Raw genomic sequence first — 22,597 nt, forward strand, 5'->3', positions numbered from 1 at the left:
ACTGATAAGGCGAGCGCTCGCTTCTGCGGTCGCAAATTTCGTAACAACGACGTTCCATTCCACGCTAACCTCAGTCTCTGCAGATATAACTTCCCCAACAATGCTCTCGCGCAAGAAAGATTCATTTCAAGAAAATCAAGTAAAATATGCGCCGAGTTTCTACGGCGCAATCGAGTTTCTCTGTACAACGTATAATGCTGTATAAAAACCATCAGCTATGACCGTATCGTTTCAGTTTCTCACCTGATGCGGTAGAGTGAGGGTGCGTGCCATGCTCCGGAAAAAAAAAAACTATAGGGTAAGATGAGTTGCAATTTGGTATGTTTTGACGATTGGAGGGTGGAATGATCACCATGCCTATTGCAGCCCTTACCTCTGACACAATCTAATTTCCTTACGAACCCCACTTTCATCTACGTCACTCCCTTTTTGATTTATAGTGGACGGGTTGGTAGAGAAACGAATCATGTCGTTTTCGCGAATCTTCTATATATTATCACCTTAGATATGCTTTTTGTTTTGAGATTAAACGACGTACGCTTACAATTATACGGCTTGCCTTGTCATTCACCGAATTCTCCTCTAAAAAAATATTTCTTTTGTAAAAAAAAATCAGACTATGGGTTTCCTAACAAAGAGAACGTACCCCACAAATAAAAAGGGGTCTTATCCTTCGAGTGTTGTATCGAATGACTTGCGTTTTAAAATTTATAGTCTTTACAGCGAACTTGAAAAAAAACGTAAAAATATGTTTTACTTGTCTCCTTTCAAAATGTAAAATAATAGGATTCTCTCTGAGATTTGGTGAGGAAGCAGTCAGGAAATGTCCCCCTCAGCAGTTTTATAGAAATTCAATTTCCAAACTTAGGGCTCACTTAAACATTTCAAAGAGTTAGGTCATGTTTATTCAGTGGGAGGAAACTCCAAATCCTGCAGCAATGTATTTATCACTTCGCTCAAAGTTTGTTTATTCAAAAATATTATTATTATTAATTTATTATTATTATTATATTATTATTATTTTATTTTATTATTATTATTATTATTATATTATTATTATTATTATTTATTTCAGAAAGATGGACCCTATTCATATGGAACTAGCCCACCAAAGGGACCATTGACTTGAAATTGAAGCTTCAAAAAATATGGGGTTCATTGGAAAGAAAGCAACAGAGGGTAAGGGGAAAATGCAGAAAGTTAATAAATAAATTAACATATTATTATAATAAAGTTGAATTGTATTAGGGTAACGTATTGCGCGGTTTGCACGAACTTCTTTAGTCCCCAATTGCGCGACCTCCTCTGAAGGAGGCTGTTCCAGAGTCCAACGATGAGAGGAATAAAGAACCTCTGGGAACTAAGGAAGGTCGACAACGAGGGGGGGGGGGGTTCAATGACTGCAAATTAGAGCTGCTGTCCGTTCAGCGAATCTGGTGGCTCTCTCTCGCAGAAAAGGGGGTTCAGGGATCGATTTGCGAAAGTGAAAGATCTCTGTTCAACACAGCTTATGAATGGCATGAATGATCGGCAGCAGAAAGGAAGTCGTCGAATGAATGCTTCAATATCAGTTTGGCTAATGAAGTCGCTAACAATAACGAGCGAATGAGATCAGGACTCGATACGAAAGCGCAAACCATGCGAATGCGAATTAGTAGACCCAATCAGGCTGAACAGAAAAAGATTTTTAGTATGAATGGACGATTCTAAAACATTCGATAAGATTTACAGATCTATTGTTTTCATCTAATGGGATACTCATCAATAAGTGAATAAAAACATGAGTTTGATATAAAGTCCCCAAGAAGGGTTCACAACCTGGGGTACTCGAGTGTCTGCCCGGGTGGGTACGCGCTCCCCATGGCACCTCGAATGAATGTTAGATGCCAACCTTCGATGTGCTTTAAGCAGAAAACTGCTCCTCGGCCAACTAGGATAGTTAGTGAAAAAGAGTTTCAGCCATTTCATTAACTACTGCAGCTGATTTGTAACAATGTATTTGATTTTGCAGCTCAGTACCACAAACCTTGAAAATTTACTGCATATCCAGAGAAAATAAATTATAAAAAGTTGTCTTTATTTTTCTATGGAAATTTTCATGTTTACAATAGGTTATGTCAGAAAGAAGTTATGTACTTACTTTTACTCTCTGCACAGTTTTTTCTGATTTTGGTTTTGTTTTCCACGTTTTACAAAGTGAGGGGTATATTACTGACATTACAAAATACCGCAAAGGGTACGTGGGGGGAAAAAAGGTTGAAAACCCTTGCCCTAAACGTAAGCAAGTGTGTTTGGATGGAAGCTATCAAAATATTTCCATCGTCAGAGGTGGATTATTATTCAAATAAACGAAACATCCATTAATCAGAGATTTGTAATCACACACTTTATTGAAAGGAAAATGCTTGCTGGAATGGCTGCATAAACGTTGGACTTACACGAGAAAATTAAATTAAAAAAGTTTGCTGAATTAAATTAAAACTATGGGCACCGTGGACAGCTGCGAAAAATGAAAATGGTCGGTCAAAAGTTCATTCGACATCCTCCTAAATTGTGATCCATAAACAGTCCCTTTTCTGGACTACGAATTTTCATTCGGGGGAGGGGAGGGGGAGTTAGAAATATATGTATTACGTTCCGTTGGTATGTGAGTATTGGGAAGTATTTATTTATGTATGTGTGTGTGTATTTTTCGTTTTTTCTATGGGGGGGGGGGGGGGCGCAATTTTAGCGATGAATTTTCTAATATATACATATACATACACTACACCCCCACATACACACACACCACGCATATATATATATATATATATATATATCTAATATATATATATATATATATATGATATAGTATAACATATATATATAATATATATATATATATATATATATATATATATATATAATATATATATATATATATATATACATACATACATACATACATACATATATATATATATTATATATATATATATATATATATATATATATATATATGGTTAATGGAATAAATATTTATCAAATATGTATTTTTTCCCTCGGATGCAATGTGCAAATCAATAGAATAGAATAGAGAACTCGTCGTATTTAAATGAAATGAAAAAATGGCTGCAATAAACGTGGCTCCACCATGAGGAAATAATTGCGCCAGTTACTGTCTCTGAAATATGAAAAAAGCTCGCTGTTCAAAAGTCCAGTGTGATTCCTCTTATATTACGACCCGTTATCGCAGTCCAATTTTGCTGAATGTCTTTTTCACTTACATCTGTCTGTCTGTCTGTCTGTCTCTTCTCTTCTCTCTCTCTCTCTCATCACAATCTCTCCCTCTCTCTCTCTCTCTCTCTCTCAAAGAAAACGTTTTCTTTTTTATACGACACAACTCAACGTAGAGTCAATTGGAATAAATTCCAGTCAGTGGTGACGAAGAAAAAGGAACAAATCTTACTTACGCCAGTAATACGAGACGAATCTTTCGGCCATTAATCTGAAGGGGATATATGCTTTAATTCTCCTTCTGCTTTAAATTTCATAATATAACCTATGAATTAGCAAATAGGCACCTATTTAATGTCTACCTCAGTTGAATCTCGTGGCATGCAGTAGCTCTCTCTCTCTCTCTCTCTCTCTCTCTCTCTCTCTCTCTCTCTCTCTCTCTCTCTCTCTATATATATATATATATATATATATATATATATATATATATATATTATATATATAGATATATATAACATATATACATATCATATATCTATATATATATATATATATATATATATATATATATATATTTTTATATATATATAATATATATATATATATATATATATATATATATATATATATACTATATATATGTATATTCTACGTTTTGGTAGCCTTGAGATCCCAAATATGTAAATGGAAAACATTTGAGGGAACAAAAAATGAGATAAAAAGGCTTCTGACTTACCTTAAAAAGGATTTGAATTTTGTTTTAGTTACTCTAGAAAGGTCGCCATGGAAAAACCAACTAATTACTTTACATTACAATTTATTTACAAGAGGCCGTTGAAAGGTAGCCATGTAGCCACGTGGGTAGAGCGCTGTATAATGTCTGGATCGCTCCTGTCACAATATGGGCAAAACTGGGCAAAATCAAACAACTGCTTCAATGTTGGCCAAAATTGAGATAATGAGCGGAGAGAAAGCTTTTGCATGCGGGAGGAGACAGAACACGGACTCAGCGAATCTGGAAATAGGTTCCAGATTAACACAATGTAAATAAAGACTTCTTGCACTATAATTCAGCTACTAGGACAGTCACTTTTAATTAACACACTGGGGAGGAACTCTGGTGTTAAATGAAAAATATTCAATGGAGACTTGGTTTCTTTGGGACATCACAAAGGTGGCATGCGGCCCACGAGGCAAGGAAAGGAACAAAGGGATGTTCATCTGAGATTAGGATTTTCGAATTGGGGGGAAATGTGGAATAGTTTACTTGATTCGGAGGAAAAGAATTGGCAATATGACTGTATCTCAAGACGTACCTGGATGCCTTATATAAGTGGACTGTTGTAGATATGGCGTCGGCTTTGTCCGAGGTCAAGGGCACCAGGTAGCCCCTTTGTAGGCCATCTGCAGGCTGGCTTGGACATTTATCTTGGGTCACGGACTAGAGTGGACTGAGGACAAATTCAGGTGTGAATCTTCGGTGTTTGGGAGCAGCCTATCCCCGCCTTTCTGGCCGGTCATCTGGGAACAGAAACATATCACAGCAAGAGGTTCGCAGATAAAAATCTTAAGAGTAAGCCTAATAAGTACCTATCTAGCTAAAAAACACTTCCTTTTGGGATACCGTCCTTAAGGCTTACAGGAGTCTTTATTCCCCCCCAGCCACCAAACGGAAAATGACGATTTCTCGCCTACTTTTTTTTCTCCCGCTTAAAAGTCGAACTGAATAAAAATGAATTAAACAGTGAGGCGAGGGGGTCAATAAACGTAAAATATATATAATATATATATATATATATATATTAGTATATATATATATATATATATAATATATATATATATATATATACACATACACATACATACATACTACCACACACACAAACATATTACGAACAAAGATGTAGGTCTGTAAGGTCTGTAAGGTCTCATCATCCCCTGAAAGCAAAAGCTCTCTCTCTCTCTCTCTCTCTCTCTCTCTCTCTCTCTCTCTCTCTCTCTCTCTCTAATTGAATAGTCAGTTCACTCATGAACGCAGGAGACTTTGCGCAAATTTATTAAAACAATCATCTTTGTAAACTAGACACAATAAAATATGAATAATAAATGATTCATTCATTTCGACAGAACGATTTTTTTCTTTTTCCTTTTTTTATTTTTTACTCAGATAATGACGGGGCAGCGGGTAACGAAATAATTTGGCCTTCTGTCGGGATTTTCATTTTTTCGCTACAAATGCAGAGCTTGTTTCAAAACAGCATTTTTTATTTTTAACGGAAGGCAATTATGAAAGTTATCACCGTTGCCATAGTCATATATATTTACCCTTATTGTTAACATCAGCATCAGTTTTTGGTACATTTATTTCGATAACGTATATCAGTTTGGCATGTACAAATACTTTGGAAGAGAGAGAGAGAAGAGAGAGAGAGAGAGAGAGAGAGAGAGAGAGAGGAGAGTATACCACACATCAATTTTTTTTTTGCTCAGCTAACGAAAAATGTTCCAACAAAAACAAAGGAAATTTGTCATATGAAAAGCAGTCGTTATATCACAAATTTAAGCATTTCATAAACAGAATCAAAGTACACACTGGGAGAAGGGAAAATGATAATAATAAAAAGGAAAATGAATGTAAGGAAGGAGAGAAAATGAAAAATAAATCTGCAAGGCCACAAAGGGTGAAGAAATTCAGGTTGTATTGCCATTTCACATCCCGGAGTGCGGAAATATGGTCTGCCCGCCATTACCATCAACGTCATCACCATCATCACCATTTTCCGTCCATCCATTTCGGGGGGGCCCCTTCAGGTGCCCCCCCCCCCCCCCCCCCCCCCTCCCCCATTGGTGGACGCCATTTATTCACTGCCGTAGTTTAAGGTCCAAAAAGAGATTATTCTTTAATTTGTCTTATTAAATTAGATTTTGTTTCCCCTTTCATTCTTCTGGAAACTTTTCCGATGTATGCTGGAGCATCCCGGAGGCAGCTGCCTCCTCCCCTAAAGGACATCTGACCAATGAAGCATCAGTCACGAACTTCCTCTCTTTGGCTTCCATGATAGAAGTCATTCGTTTTTTATCAAAGTTTATAAAGAGTACATTTATTTCTCCTTGTTTATAGTATACTGAGGTGGAAACCAAACCCGTGATAGGATATACCTCTCCCTATGGACGTGGACATTTTATAGATACAAATCTGTAAAATGTGAACTTTGGCTCTAACTTGGACCGAACTGGAAAGACTGAGCAAAATGCATCAGAGATGAAACGGAGGCAATAAAAGCCCACTTGAAAAAGAGTGGATTGGCAGTGGCGTTGAAAAGTATTATCTGTCGAGGCTAATTGCAACGCGAAAATTCGGATGACAGCCGTGAAACTATACTGACGGCATCCACAAGGCGCGCCCTTTTTCTATTCCAGCAAATATTACGGTCAGAAGGTGTTTGCAGTTCCCTCAGGGCACCAAAGTTTTCAGTAAAATACCAAACGCGCACCTGGGTAGAGGGAGATATGCGGTTGAAGCCTTTGTGGATTCATTCTTTACAAGTCAGATAAATTCATCAACCTACTTACGCATACTGTCCAAAAAGTAGTAGGCGATGGTACCATCAGTTATTTTCAGTCAGACACGTAATGCCCACCAAGCCCTTGATGTATGCATGGAATATTAGCCGTGAATCTTAACAAATTGCTTAATTAATTAATCATAGAGCTGAGGGAACTGCGGCGAGACGATTGCTCATAATAAAAAATTCGAATTCCGCAACATCTATTAACTTGTTGATTACGAATATTATACATGCAATGAATTTGCCTAATTAACTTCTGATGGCATGGGGTGATCTCTCTCTCTCTCTCCTCTCTCTCTCTCTCTCTCCCTCTAGTAGTCAGAGCATGCATTTCAGGAAAATGTTTTTGCTTTGATATATATAGATAGTACAGGGGCATGTTCAAGAAAGTACGGGAAAATGTAGGAACATACAATACATTTCTCTCTCTCTCTCTCTCTCTCTCTCTCTCTCTCTCTCTCTCTCTCTCTAATCAGAGTAAAAATCTCATTAAAAATGTTGCTTTTGATATAAAACATAGATAAGTAAAGGCATATTTAAATAGAGCTAAGTTCTAGATCATACATTCTCTCTCTCTCTCTCCACTTCGCCTTCATAGCCTGTAAACCAGCGCCTCCTTTCACAAATCAGGTCTCTGGTATATTCTGTAACCATTAAGTTCAAATTTAGAGCTGAGAGCTGAGGGACCACCGGGGGGGGGGGGGGGGGGGGGAAAACCAAGACCAGAAAAAAAATAAAGTGCGACACTTTTCCATAAACCCAGAATATGCTGACTTTACCCTTTGGTCAGGAGTCTCGGTGAGAAGATTATTACCACGTAAATGACCGCTTGCAAATGTTGGTGGTTAATAGGCTCTTCGTCCTCTGACGCCCAGTGCGGTGATGCCGTAATGGCAAGATCAGAAATTACTCGATTTTCGACGAAACGGGAAATCAGCAGAATGTGAAGAATACTGGCTGACGAAGAATCAGCTTTCTGACACTTGGTTTCATCAGGGGTGAATTGGTATATTGTGGTCGACTGATCAGAATGCAATAGGAATTTCGACGTCTTTTAACGATTTTAATCCTTTAAAAAAGACTGCACAACGATGATAAACATACGATTCGTAATCAGTTATGTCTCGGTAAGTGAGAGAGAGAGAGAGAGAGAGAGAGAAAACTGAAATATAAAGAGAGTCCTCTCTCAGGCATTTACAGAAAGACTCAGAGAAACAGAAGTTTCCAGCGAACGTAATCACTGGAATTGGTCCCGAATTAAATGGATGTGACGGAGCTTCCTTCTAAAGGATTCCTTTCATTTTGTTCACCTACTAATTCTTTTATGATTTATTCAGTCACTCCAAACAGGTAGGAGTTTTAGTTATTAGCGAGATGATAATCATCTCTCATCCTTTCTCTAACGAAAGGCTTCCCTAAGCTGTGAAAGCATCTATAATGATTTATTACTCCCTAAAATCTCCGAAGCCCCCGAGGTAGGCGTTGTTGCCACATTATCTTTGTTTTCGTGATTTGTTCTTTCGTAGTCTATGCAAGCTGTTGTTACTGTCCATCTTTATCAATACAAAAACTTGTGTAATGTAATACAAAATAAAGTGGGTTAACCGTTTGCTATGTATAGAGAAAAGCAGAAGCCCAGAAAAAAAAACTTAAATAATTCTCCCCTTTCATCTAGGAACTTTTTAAATCTCCTCCCATTCCGTTTCATTCACTCTTCTTCCTTCTTTCGCAATGAACACCAGTCTACCTCTTTCCCCCATCCTGGGAAACCACTCACCAGAGGAGGCAATTCGGAGGGCCTATATTTTCCCGCTGGAGTATTACAGCTGTAAATTCGGGTTGTGAGCTGAAACGAGTACTCGTAACCCTATTTACAGCGAGCCCCTGGTTGCTTTCTAACACGCGAGGTCATTTGCTCCCATTAGAGGAATATACGACCCCTGCCATGTGGAGAAGGGGAGAGTTATTGGACTCAGACAAGGTTTTCTGATATATGTGTGGAGGAGGAACATGGAAGCTGGTTAGGCTGTGACTAGAGGGACTCGCTCTCTTGGACATTGTACATTGATAAGATTCCATTCACCATATGAACACCATGTTCTTTGGAAGAGTAATTTTCAAGTCATGGCCCTTGTGGGCTTGTTTCCATAATGAATAGGTTTCATATACTTAATAAATGATAATAATAATATTAATTCAAGATTATCATAAAACTGGGATAAATTAATTTAAAAAGTATGGGAGGTCACGAATGTGTCACTAATCAAAGAACTAATGAGAGAGAGAGAGAGAGAGAGAGAGAGAGAGAGAGAGAGAGAGAGAGAGAGAGAGAGCTATAGGCCCATGTCAGAAGGAAAACTTGCTTAAAAACGGGATGGGCGAACTCCATAAAAATTAACAAAAGGTAAACATCTGGTAAAATTTTGTATAAGACCAATAATGTAATACAGATAACGATTTTTTTCGCAAACTCTGTCCCAGGTATTTTAAAACGATATGAAGCTCGTAAATAAAATTTTTAATATTACGTATGTCTATGGGGAAGTCACTCCATAACAGACTGCTGAATGCACAAACGAAAAGTTTATAAGTCCCTTTCGAGGCAGATACTATTAGGAAATTCTCAATAATATAACAGACTTTAATCCACGATTACATAAATGAATTGTATTAATATGAAATTTATATGATTCTGGGATTTTGTTACATAACTTATTATCACGATATTATGAATTTTCTGGCAAACAGACTTTTTTTCTAAATCCACTGCAGTTAATGACTTAAACACGTTCCCACTGGAATGAATATAACTTCAAGTTGACGTAATCTTCGCTTAACAAGAATTCGACTTAAATATAAATTTCGGGAAATCCATCCCAAATGTAAAATTCTTCATTTTTGACAAGTTGATTTTAAGTAAGATGTAAATATTTTAAATAACAAACCGTCCGCTTTCGTTCAATTAGAATTCATATTCGATCTAGAAGCGACAGACTTTGGCCGAAAGTGATGATGCTTGAAATTATGGGACTGGAGAATATTGTTGGCTATCTATGTAACAATGCCACAGTTTTTGTTCAGTATATCACTGATCAGTTTAGAACTCTGTTTAATGGAATACCGATACGGAATGTGACGACACCTAAGGACTTGACCAAATGCAACAATTCATGAACACGTGAGAACCAATACGATTCTGTTGTCATTACCTTCCATAATAATATATGGTATTTCTGCGCTGGATTTCCAGATGGTATCATGAGTCGCTTGTCTAATTTTCCTATACCGTGGTCATGTTCACTTCATAAGCATCTTAGAACACCCTTAAGAGTTTAACTGACATGCCAGGATGGACCAGAGTGAGTTGAGATGATGCTAAGAGGATTTTGTCGGGGCTCAGTAACAGAGGACGAGAAGATTGGTGCTAAGAATAACAGAGTAAAAACAGATGGTATGACACAGAGGAGGAAGACCTAGAAGATGATGGATAGGTAGATTCGAAAGGAAGGTCTTCCGCCGATAATCTGGAATCGAAAGAGGCATTGAAAGATAGACCTGAATAGCGCGTCTTGTGTGAGGAGACACGAGGAGCTGCTGTTGAACTTTCATCGTACCTGTATGAAACCAGTCATTTGGCAAAATTTCTTTTTCATGGATCATGGGTCATCGCAGACGTCTCTCCTTTCAATTATTAAGTTATATTCATGAATAAATCTGGCAGCGTTCACGAGCTATCGAATAATGGCGAAACATTTCTGAAAATCTCGTGAAATGTAAACATGGAGAGTATACGAGCCAAGAGGAATGCTCTGAAATTGCTTTTAGCTATACCAGCTTTTAAAAGATGGGGAAATATGTTGGAATGCGAAAATAAAATAAGAAAACGACCGGGACGGTTATTTTATAGGCATAACTATGAAAAAGCAAGGAAAAATGACGTAAGATTTCAAAATACGACGAAATTCTTTCCATTACGATAAGTCCATTAAAAAATATTGGGTGCTGGAGAATTCTGCTGCAAATTCAGAAAATAAATATATTACTTTTGAAAATTCTCTGATGTGCTAAAATAGATAAGTCTCCTTTTTCTATTTTTATGCCTGGTTAATTAATGTGATGGATTATATTTTTTCTCGAGCTTTCATTCAGTTTTGAATTTTTATCTAAAGCAATAAATTACTTAAGAGGATATTAAAAAAAGATATTCTTCAAAAACAAGAACAAATGACGCGAATCAAATCTTAATACTTTACAGTCCTTACGAACATTTAAAGAAAATATCAATGATAAAATCAAACAAAATCGGAAATTATTTGTGTTATTATCAGCTTATTTAATCAAAATGTAGCGTGGAAAAAACCAGTCTTTATTAAATTAAATTCATTATTCAGAACTTAAATCAAGATACAATCCCTTTTCAAAAACTTCCCAACTATTTCTGTCACTCCAAAGAGGAGGTCCACAAAGTGAATCGACAGATGTATCTGAAATACCATTTTAACTTTAGAAGGAACGGTACGCGTGTTTCTAGTCACTGGATGTGTGTTTGTATATTGTTGATTCAAGTGCTCCCGTGTTCCCCCACTTTTGACAACTTTATTGGACAGATTCAGAAACACAGAGAAGGTCAGTTTCAGCTTGAACGCAGACTCTTAAAGAGAAACCACTGGAAGGATAGAACAGAATAAAAAACAAAAAAAAAAAAAAAAAAAAAAAAAAGACAACGGACAAGTTAGACACTGCGCAGAATACATAAAAGAAAACCAAGAAATGTAGTTTTCTGCAACTCTTTTCCCTACACGTAAATATAATCAAATGCATGGAGACTTCCATTTTATTTCAAGTAAACGTAGCATTCCACCAAAAACAAGGCGTGATCTGACTTCAAGCTGACTCGAGACGCGTGCTAAAATCTACGGTCAAATAGTCCTACGAAAATAAGTATAAGTACGCTGTTTCATCAAAAATAATTGTTCTGTACAGTTTAACAGGCATATTATTTATTTTTATTTTTTCACATTTTTACTCTAATAAATAAATCATAAATATCCAATCCTAAAATTTCTGTATCGTTAATTCGACGCGAAACACCTTTTTCAGACCTTTTTAGGCTTTTCCAAAGACCTTTCCTAACAACCGCCCCCCAACCACACACATTTTGTAGGCTTACTCCCCGATTAAGCGATTAATAATGTGAATTTTCGTGAAATTGAATATGGTACAATGGACATTTTTTTTTTATTTCTATCGATTAATTTTCTTCCTTATCCCCCTTTAATTAGTTTTTTCTTAATCCTGATATGTCTAACAATTGTGAGAATGGTGATCGCCTCTTCCTCCCGTAATGTTGACAACTATTTTTTTTTCGTTTGTCACTAGAATATAAAAATAAATCTAATATGAAAATACTAAAAATTCAGTCAGGTTCGCATTGAAATAAAATCATAATAAAATACACATAAAAAGTCGTTGACAAATTCATAAAACATCACTGTAAAAGAGCGCTTTTAGGAACGCATTTTTTTCACAATAATTTACTAACAATGTGAATGAATATATTACGCTCATATCTATCATCTAGGAGGTATAAGGAGATGCCTATCAGAATCTGGTCTCGCTTTTCTCTCCGACCTGATAAAGCATGAAGATAAAAATGAAAAATCTGGAACATAGTACGTTTCCTATGCTAGTAGTAGAGATATCATTTTTTATTAGAGAAAAATGGTTTCAGTTCTTGTGTTCTGATACTATCCCCTAAGGATCTCCTAAATATGAAATTTGTTCCATCATAATATACTGCAAAGCTCTGTTTCATTCCTGTAGATAGTGGAATTCTAAGTAATATTCTAGGCCACACATTTATACTGCTAGTTACGAGGTACGATAAATTCAGTTTATTTATCTGGAAATCCCTTTACTTCACATATACAGTCGTTGCAAACACCGCCCGTGTTGTAAGAGATAAGGAACCGCATTTAACAGCTGGGATTACGCCTTGATTTAGAAGAGGGTCCTTCCCATTAGTCCAAATGGAACCTGAGGGAGCCCTCCACCCCTTCACTTCCCTTCACTTCACTTCACTTCACTTACCCAAGACCACTCGACCCTTTGCCTCCTTTCCCGAAAACCATGATTGAAATCATTCGTTTTTTTATCAAAGTTGCTTATCGTAATACTGAGGTGGAAACCCCAAAGTGATAGGATATACCTCATCCCTATGGACGTGGGACATTTTATAAATATGTACAAAATCTGTGAATGTGAACTTTGGCTCTAAATTAACCGAGCTGGAAAGAGCGAGCAAAATTGCATCAGAAAGATATGAAAAAGAACTGGATTGGCAGTGCGGGGAAAAGTGAGTTATCTGTCGAAGGCTAATTGCAACGCGAATTCGGACGACAGCCGTGAAACTATACTGACGGCATCCACATGGCGCGCCCTTTCAATTCCGGCAAATATTACGGTCAGAAGGTTGTTTGCATTCCCTCAGGGCACCAGTGTTTCTGTAAATACATAAACGCACGCCTGGGTAGAGGGAGAGAAGCGGGCATAGCCTTGTGGTTCTGAAGAATCATATTTATGGATTCCTTCTTAGAAATCAGATAAATTCAATCAATCTACTTACACATACTGCCAAAAAGTAGTAGGCGAAAGTACCCACCTGTTATTTTTCAGTCAGGCACGTAATGTAAGCAAACCCTTGATGTATGCGTGTAATATTAGCCGTGAATCTTAACAAATTGCTTAATTAATTAATCCATAAGAGCTGAGGGAACTGCGGCGAGAAGATTGCTCATAATTAAAATTCGAATTCGCACCATCTGTTACTTGTTGATTACGAATATATACATGCAATGAATTGCCTAATTAACTTGTAATGGACATGGGGTGACCTCCCCCCCCCCCCTCTCTCTCTCTCTCTCTCTCTCTCTCTCTCTCTCTCTCTCTCTCTCGTAGTCAGAGCATGCATTTTAGGAAAATGTTGCTTTGATATAAAAAAAAAAAATAGATAAGTACAGGCATATTCATGTAGTGCAGCGAAAATGTAGGAACATACATTCTCTCTCTCTCTAACTTTACCTTCATAGCCTGTAAACCAGCGCCTCCCTTTCACTAAATTAGGTCTCTGGTAATATTCTGTAACCATTAGAGTTCAAATTCAGATCTGAGAGCTGAGGGAACCATCGAAAGTCAAGGACCAGAAAGTGCAGCACTTTTCCATAAACCCAGAATATGCTGACTGTACACTCTGGGTCAAGGGTGTCTCGGTGAGCAGATTATAACAACGTAAATCACTGTTTGCAAATTTTGGTGTTAATAGCTACTTCGCCCTGCTGACGCCCATGTCGGTGATGCCGTAATGACAAGATCAGAAATGATTTTCGACGAAACGGGAAGTCAGCAGAATGTGGCGATTACTGTCTGACGAAGAATCAGTATTGTCTGACTCTTGTGACTTCAGGGATGAATTGGTAAATTGCGGTCGAGTAATCAGAATGCAGTCGGAATTTCGACGTCTATTAACGATTTTAATCCTTAAACAATGATTGCAGGACGATGATAAACATATGATTCGTAGTTAATTATGTCTCAGTAAGAAAGAGAGAGAGAGAGAGAGAGAGAGAGAGAGAGAGAGAGAGAGAGAGAGAGAGAGAGAGAGAGAGCTTAAACCTGACAGATAGGCGATTATCTATTTCTCCGTTGCGCAGAAAGATATTTGAATTCAACTGATATCCACTGAAGCGAAACAATTTCACATCTATTAACGATTTTAATCCTTTTACAAAGACTGCACGACGATGTTAAACATACGATTCGTAGTCAGTTATGTCTCAGTAAGTGAGAGAAAGAGAGAGAGAGAGAGAGAGAGAGAGAGAGAGAGAGAGAGAGAGAGAGAGAGAAAACTGAAATAATAAAGAGAGTCCTCTCTCAGGCATTTACAGAAAGACTCAGAGAAACAGAAGTTCCCAACGAACGTAATCACTGGAATTGGTCCCGAGTGAAATGGATTGTGAACGGAGCTTCCTTCTAAAGGATCCTTTCATTTTCACCCACTAATTCTTTTATAGATTTATTCAGTCACTCCAAACAGGTTGGAGTTTTAGTTATTAGCGAGATGATAATCATCTCTCATCCTTTCTCTAACGATAGGTTTCCCTAAGCATGTGAAAGCATCTGTAATTGATTTATTACTCCCTGAAATCTCCGAAGCCTTCGAGGTAGGCGTTGTTCCCATATTATCTTTGTTTTCGTAAATTGTTTTATCCTTGTTTATGTAAGTCGTTGTTACTGTTCATCTTTATCAATACAAAATTTTGTATGATCTGATACAAACTAAAGTGGTTCACCGTTGCTCTGTATAGAAAAAAGCAGAAGCCCAGTAAAAAAAAAAAAAAAAAAAAAAAAAAAAAAAAAAAAACTTTAAATGATTCTTCCATTTCATCTTGGAACGTTATAAATCTCCTCCCATATCGTTTCATTCACTCTTCTTCCTTCTTTCGCAATTAACACCAGTCTACCTCTCTCCCCCATCCTGGGCAACCACTCACCAGAGGAGGCAATTCGGAGGGCCTATATTTTCCCGCTGGAGTATTACAGCTGTAAATTCGGGTTGTGAGCTGAGGCGAGTACTCGTAACCCTATTACAGCGAGTCCCTGGTTGCTTTCTAACACGGGAGGTCATTTGCTCCCATTAGAGGAATATACGACCCCTGCCATGTGGGGAAGGGGGAGAGTTATTGGACTCAGTGCAAAGGTTTCTGATATATGTGGGAGGAGGAACATGGAAGCTGGTTACACTGTGACTAGAGGGACTCAATCTTTTGGACTTTGTATATTGATAAAATGTATACTTAAAGGAGACACTAAACTGAATATGGTAACGGGACCTACTGGAAATCTCTAATCAACTCACAAGATATTTGCAAAAATGAATTGGGCACTGAATTGAACTCTGAACTACAAAATATCTTTATTTCTAACTATCGCCAGACATCTAGAAAGATAATCAAATGAAAGTCCGAAATCGTTGATTAAAACTCAACACAGAAAACGGCCTGTTCAGAACAAGACCCCGGGAACTGAACCATTCCCACGAATGAAAAAAAAAAAAGACACTTCTCTCTATACTCCGGCATTAATTCGACAAAAATTGAATAGTCATGCAGTGAATCAATTAGTCTCTTCATCACGTTAAACACTATTGTGAATTATCAATACTGGTATAAATAATTCGGCTAACAGGGGCCGACAGAGTTCCTGTAACAAAGAAATATAACTCTTATTAGCACACATGTCAGAAATAATAATAAAATAATAACAAATCTCATATAGGGAACTGTGATACATTTCACCAACAAGTGCACAAAAACAGAATGATAATAATTTCTCATGAATCTCTCGTGATAAAGAAAGAGGTTTTCTTCCACTTCACATGTCACCTCAGATAGGTCGAGATACTGAAAAGGAATTTATTAATGAAAGTTTTCAGCAACTCTCACCTCTAAAGTCCATGATAACAGTTTCGTGTGGTTGTCACGCACCCTTCATCTCCAAGGAAAAGCTGGGCGGATAATGCCACAAAAATTATATGGGAAAAGGTTTACCGAGGAGGTAAAACGTGACTTACAAACGAACGAGCATTCTCGTAAGACCACTCCCTTTAGATGACGTCACTGACAATAACTGGTTCATTATACAGGAAAAATTCGTGACGACACTCATTACTTATTTCGTAACTTCGGAGTTTCCCAAAAGGACAAGCTTTCTACATTCTATATTTTCCTAGATAGAAGAATAATTTATTTCAAATAACACTTATCTCTCACTGGTTCTGCCCACAGAAACAGACGCACACACGAACACCTCGTTCGAAGAATTTTCTATGTAAACTCAGGTTTTGTCAATGTGACCTCTGAGACAGTAGATTCTTATTTACAAAGAACATTCACTTCTGTCTCCGCGAGAGCTAACGCTGATATCTATTATTTCAAAGAATGTCATTGCTCACCACATCCGTCTATCAACTATAGGTCAACAAAAAGTGTAATTTAAATATTTAGGAAATATACCATTCACAATATGGAAATCATTTCCTTTGGAAGCGTGAATTTCATGTTATGGCCCCTGTGGGCTTGTTCCATATGAATAGGTTTCATAAACTGAATAATAGTAATAATATCAATTCAAAATTATCATAAAGCTGAGAGAGAGAACTTGCTTAAAAACTGGATAGGCGAATTCCATAAAAATTAACAAGAGGTAATCATCTGGTAAAATTCTTGTAAGACCAATAATATAATACGGATAACTATCTATTCGCAAACTCTGTCCTAGTTGTCATTTTATAACGGTATGAAGCTTGTAAATACAATTTTTAATATAATACCTATGAGGAAGTTACTCCATAACAGCCTGCTGAATGCACAAACGAAAAGTTAATACGTCCCTTATGAAGGAGATACTATTAGGGAATTTGCAATAATGTAACAAATCCTTTAATCCACGATTGTATAAAATAATTACATTAATATGAAATTTATATGACTCTGGGATTTTGTTACATAACGGTTTATCACGATATTATGAATTGCCAAGCAAACAAATTTTCTTTAAAATCCACTGCAGTTAATGACTTAAACACGTTCCCATTGGAATGAATATAACTTCAAGTTGACGTGATCTTCACTTAATATTTTATCTTGAATATAGATTTCGGGAAATCAATCCCACATGTAACATTCTTCATTTTTAACAAGTTGATTTTAACTAAGACAAACCGTCCGCTTTCGTTCATTTAGAATTCATATTCGATCTAGGCACGACAAACTTTAGCCGAAAGTAATGATGCTTGAATTTAAAGAGACTGGAGAATATTGTTGGCTATCTATGTAACAGTGTCACAGTTTATCTTCAGTATATCACTGATCAGTTTAGAACTCTGTTTAATGGAATACCGATACGGAATGTGACACCTAAGGACTTGACCAAATGCAACAATTCATGAACACGTGAGAACCAATACGATTCTGTTGTCATTACCTTCCATAATAATATATGGTATTTCTGCGCTGGATTTCCAGATGGTATCATGAGTCGCTTTTGAATAGATGTGGCCACTGGAATGAAACTATGTGTCTCTTGCTTTATTATGAAATGCTTGTCTAATTTTCCTATACTGTGGTCATCTTCACTTGATAAGCATCTTAGAACAACCTTCAGAGTTATACTGACATGACAAGATGGACCAGAGTGCGTTGAGATGATACTAAGATGATTTTGTCGTGGTTCAGTAACAGAGGACGAGAAGTTTGGTGCTAAGAATAACAGAGTAAAAACAGATAGAATGACACAGAGGAGGAAGACCTATAAGACGATGGGTAGGTAGATTCGAAAGGAAGGTCCTCCACCGATAATCTGGAATCGAAAGAGGCCTTGAAAGATAGACCTGAATAGCGCGTCTAGTGTGACGAGACACGAGGAGCTTCTGTTGAACTTTCATTGTACGTGTATAAAACCTGTCATTTTGCAAAATTTCTTTTTTATGGATCATGGGTCATCGTAGATGTCTCTCCTTTCATTTACTAAGTTTTATTCATTAATAAATCTCTCAGCGTTCACGAGCTAGCGAATAATGGCGAAACATTTCTGAAAATCTCGTGAAATGTAAACATAGAGAGTATACGAGCCAAGAGAAATGCTCTGAAATTGCTCCCCATTTCAACATATTTCCCGATCTATAGCGACTTTTAAAAGATGGGGAAATATGTTGGAATGCGAAAATAAAATAAGAAAACGACCGGGACGGTTATTTTATAGGCATAACTATGAAAAAGAAAGGAAAAATGACGTAAGATTTCAAAATACGACGAAATTCTTTCCATTACGATAAGTCCATTAAAAAATATTGGGTGCTGGAGAATTCTGCTGCAAATTCAGAAAATAAATATATTACTTTTGGAAATTCTCTGATGTGCAAAAATAGACAAGTGACCTTTTTCTATTTTTATGCCTGGTTAATTAATGTGATGAACTCTATTTTTTCTCGAGCTTTCATTCAGTTTTGAATTTTTATCTAAAGCAATAACTTACTTAAGAGGATATTTAAAAAAACATATTCTTCAAAAACAAGAACAAATGACGTGAATCAAATCTCAATACTTTAAAGTCCATACGAACATTTAAAGAAAATATCAATGATAAAATCAAACAAAATCGGAAATTATTTGTGTTATTATCAGCTTATTTAATCAAAATGTAGAGTGGAAAAAACCAGTCTTTATTAAATTAAATTCATTATTCAGAACTTAAATCAAGATACAATCCCTTTTCAAAAACTTCCCAACTATTTCTGTCACTCCAAAGAGGAGGTCCACAAAGTGAATCGACAGATGTATCTGAAATACCATTCTAACTTTAGAAGGAACGGTACGCGTGTTTCTAGTCACTGGATGTGTGTTTGTATATTGTAGATTCAAGTGCTCCCGTGTTCCCCCACTTTTGACAACTTTATTGACAGATTCAAGAACACAGAGAAGTCAGTTCAGCTTGAAGCAGACTCTTAAAGAGAAACCACTGAAGGATAGAACAGAATGAAAAAAAAAAAAAAAAAAAAAAAAAAGACAACGGACAAGTTAGACACTGCGCAGAATACATAAAAGAAAACCAAGAAATGTAGTTTTCTGCAACTCTTTTCCCTACACAAAAATGTAATCAAATGCATGGAGACTTCCATTTTATTTCAAGTAAACGTAGCATTCCACCAAGAACAAGGCGTGATTTGACTTCCAGCTGACTCGAGACGCGTGCTAAAATCTACGGTCAAATAGTGTTGTCTCACCAACGAAAATAAAGATAAATGCACTGTTTTATCAAAAATAATTGTTCTGTACAGTTTAACAGGCATATTATTTATTTTTATATTTCCACATTTTTACTTTAATAAATAAATCATAAATATCCAATCCTAAAATATCTGTATCGCTAATTCAACGCGAAACACCTTATTCAGACCTTTTTAGGCTTTTCCAAAGACCTTTCCTAACAACCGCCTCCCAACAAGAACAACAACAACAACAACAAGAAAAAAAAACATTTGTAGGCTTACTCCCCGATTAAGCGATTAAGTGATTTTTCCTAAAATTGAACATGGTACAATGGAATTTTTTTTGTTTTTTATTTCTATTGATTAATTTTCTTCCGTATCCCCATTTTTTAAACATATGATTTATCTAAAAATTTTGAGAATGGTGGTTACCTCTACCTCCCGTAATGTTGACAACTATTTTTTTTCCTTTTTTTTTTTTTTTTTTTTTTTTGCCCTAAATCAAAATAAACAGATGACAAAATTTTATAGTCTTTAGAGTTCGAAACCACAAGAAGACATCTGGAATTTTAAAAATTAATTATAGAAATATTATTGCATTTCTGAACTTAAATAAAGTGGCAGTTAATATCATTAAAAAGCCAAAGTGAAAATTTGTCACTGGAATATAAAAATAAATCTAATATGAGAATACTAAAAATTCAGTCAGGTTCGCATTGAAATAAAATCATATTAAAATACACATAAAAACTCGTTGATAAATTAAAAAACATCACTGTAAAAGAACGCGTATATGAATTTTTTTTTTTTCACAATAATTTACTAACAATGCATATATTACGCTCATTTCTGTCATGTAGGAGGTAAAAGGAGCAATGTATCAGAATCTGGTCTCGCTTTTCTCTCCAGCCTTTTCGACATAGGGATATGAAGCATGGTGATAAGAAATAAAAAATCTGGAACATAGTACGTTTGCTATGCTAGTACTACGTAGAGATATCATTGTTTATTAAAGAAAAATTGTTTCAGGTCTTGTGTCATGATACTTTCCCCTAAGGATCTCCTGAATATGATATTTGTGCCATCATAATATACTGCAAAGCGCTGTTTCATTCTTGTAGATAGTGGAATTCTAAGTAATATTCTAGGCCACACATTCATGCCAACAGAGAGAGAGAGAGAGAGAGAGAGAGAGAGAGAGAGAGAGAGAGAGAGAGAGAGAGAGAGAGAGAGGACCGAGAGTTGCTATGCTAATACTATTCATCTTTCCTTTTAATACATTTTTGTATTTTTTTAATTTTTTTTTCTTTTTTAATAACACGAGTCTCTTGTTTTATGTAATTCCCTTTGCGCCCTCTTACTTCTTCCTAACAAACACCATTGAATTCTTTGGAAGCTTGAATTTCAAGTCAATGGCCTCTTTGGTGGGGTTGTTCATATGAATAGGTTTCATCTTCTGAATAATGATAATAATGGAAATAATAATTAAAGTCTAGCAATATAAGTACGAAGTGTTTATATATTTAAATATTACGTAACAGTTTCAGAGAAAATTATAATGGAAATGGTTCCCTTCTTTATCTCCCAATGTCTTTCCTCTCCTTTCTGAATCCCCAACTAACTTCCTATTTGTACCCGAGATAATGGCATCGCTGTCCCAGACCGTCGGTTTAACTTACAGAAATGCATTTAGCTCAAAGGCTAAAGTAAGTAATAGCTATATGTTAAAATCACCGCACAATACAATAAAAAAAGTATAATAAATATCATAAAAATAAAGCAATGTCATTAGTAGCGAATGGAAAATGATTCAATTTTGAACTATCTATTGGACTGTAAATACTACTTGTAACCATTTGTAAAGTACCCGTATAATACATACATACATATATATATATATATATATATATATATATTCTATATATATATATATATATATATATATATATATATATATATTTAGTATGATATATATATATATATATATATATATATATATATATATGTATATATTATATATATATATATTATCTATATATATATATATATATATATATATATATATATATATATATATAATATATAATATCAGCGCCTTAGTTGCGTGATCGGTATGGTCTTTGCTGCCACCTCGGTGGCCGCGAGTTCGATTTCTCGGGCCATTCATTGAGGGGTGAGAGATGTGTATCTTTTGTGATAAAAGTTCACTTCTCGACGTGGTTCTGAAATCACGCAAAGCCGTTGGTCCCGTTGCTGAATAACCACTAGGTCCAATGCAACGTAAAAACACCATAAAAACAAACAATCAATATAGTAATATCTACCATGAAAAGTCACAACCACTAACAGTTGACCTTAATAAATAGGGAATATTGGCAGGAAATGATTTTCAACACGTCATTAAACAAAAGTTGATATATCTTATATGGATATAGATTGAAGCTTTTATCGATCATTGTAAGCTGCTACTATGCTAGCAGGGTATTTTGGCCCTCATAATTAGTTATTATTATTATTCTATTATTTTATTATTTATTTTTTTTTTTTCCTCATTACAACAGTCCTCCAATTCCGGACTGGGTGGTATTTATAAGTGTGGGGCGTTCCGGGTTTGCATCCTGCCTCCTTAGGGAGTCCATCACTTTTCTTACTATGTGTGCCGTTTTCTAGGATCCACACTCTTCTGCATCCCGGAAGCTATTTCAAGACCTCTAGTTTTTCTAGATTCCTTTTTCAGGGGATCTTGGGAATCGTGCCTAGTGCTCCATGATTATGGTAGACGATTTGTTTCACTGGCCATATCCCAATCCTTTTCCTTTTATTTCTTAATTTTCTGATCTTGATACGTTATCCATTTTTCCCTCTCTTTTCTTCTCAACTCTGGTGTCCCATGGTATTGCGACATCAATGAGTGAATACTTTTCATTCTTGACTTTGTCAATCAACGCTCACGTTCTGGTCTGTTTGCACGTATCACCCTATCCGTCCT

This window comes from Macrobrachium nipponense, chromosome 14, assembly GCF_015104395.2.
Source record: "Macrobrachium nipponense isolate FS-2020 chromosome 14, ASM1510439v2, whole genome shotgun sequence".
Classification (NCBI taxonomy): domain Eukaryota; kingdom Metazoa; phylum Arthropoda; class Malacostraca; order Decapoda; family Palaemonidae; genus Macrobrachium; species Macrobrachium nipponense.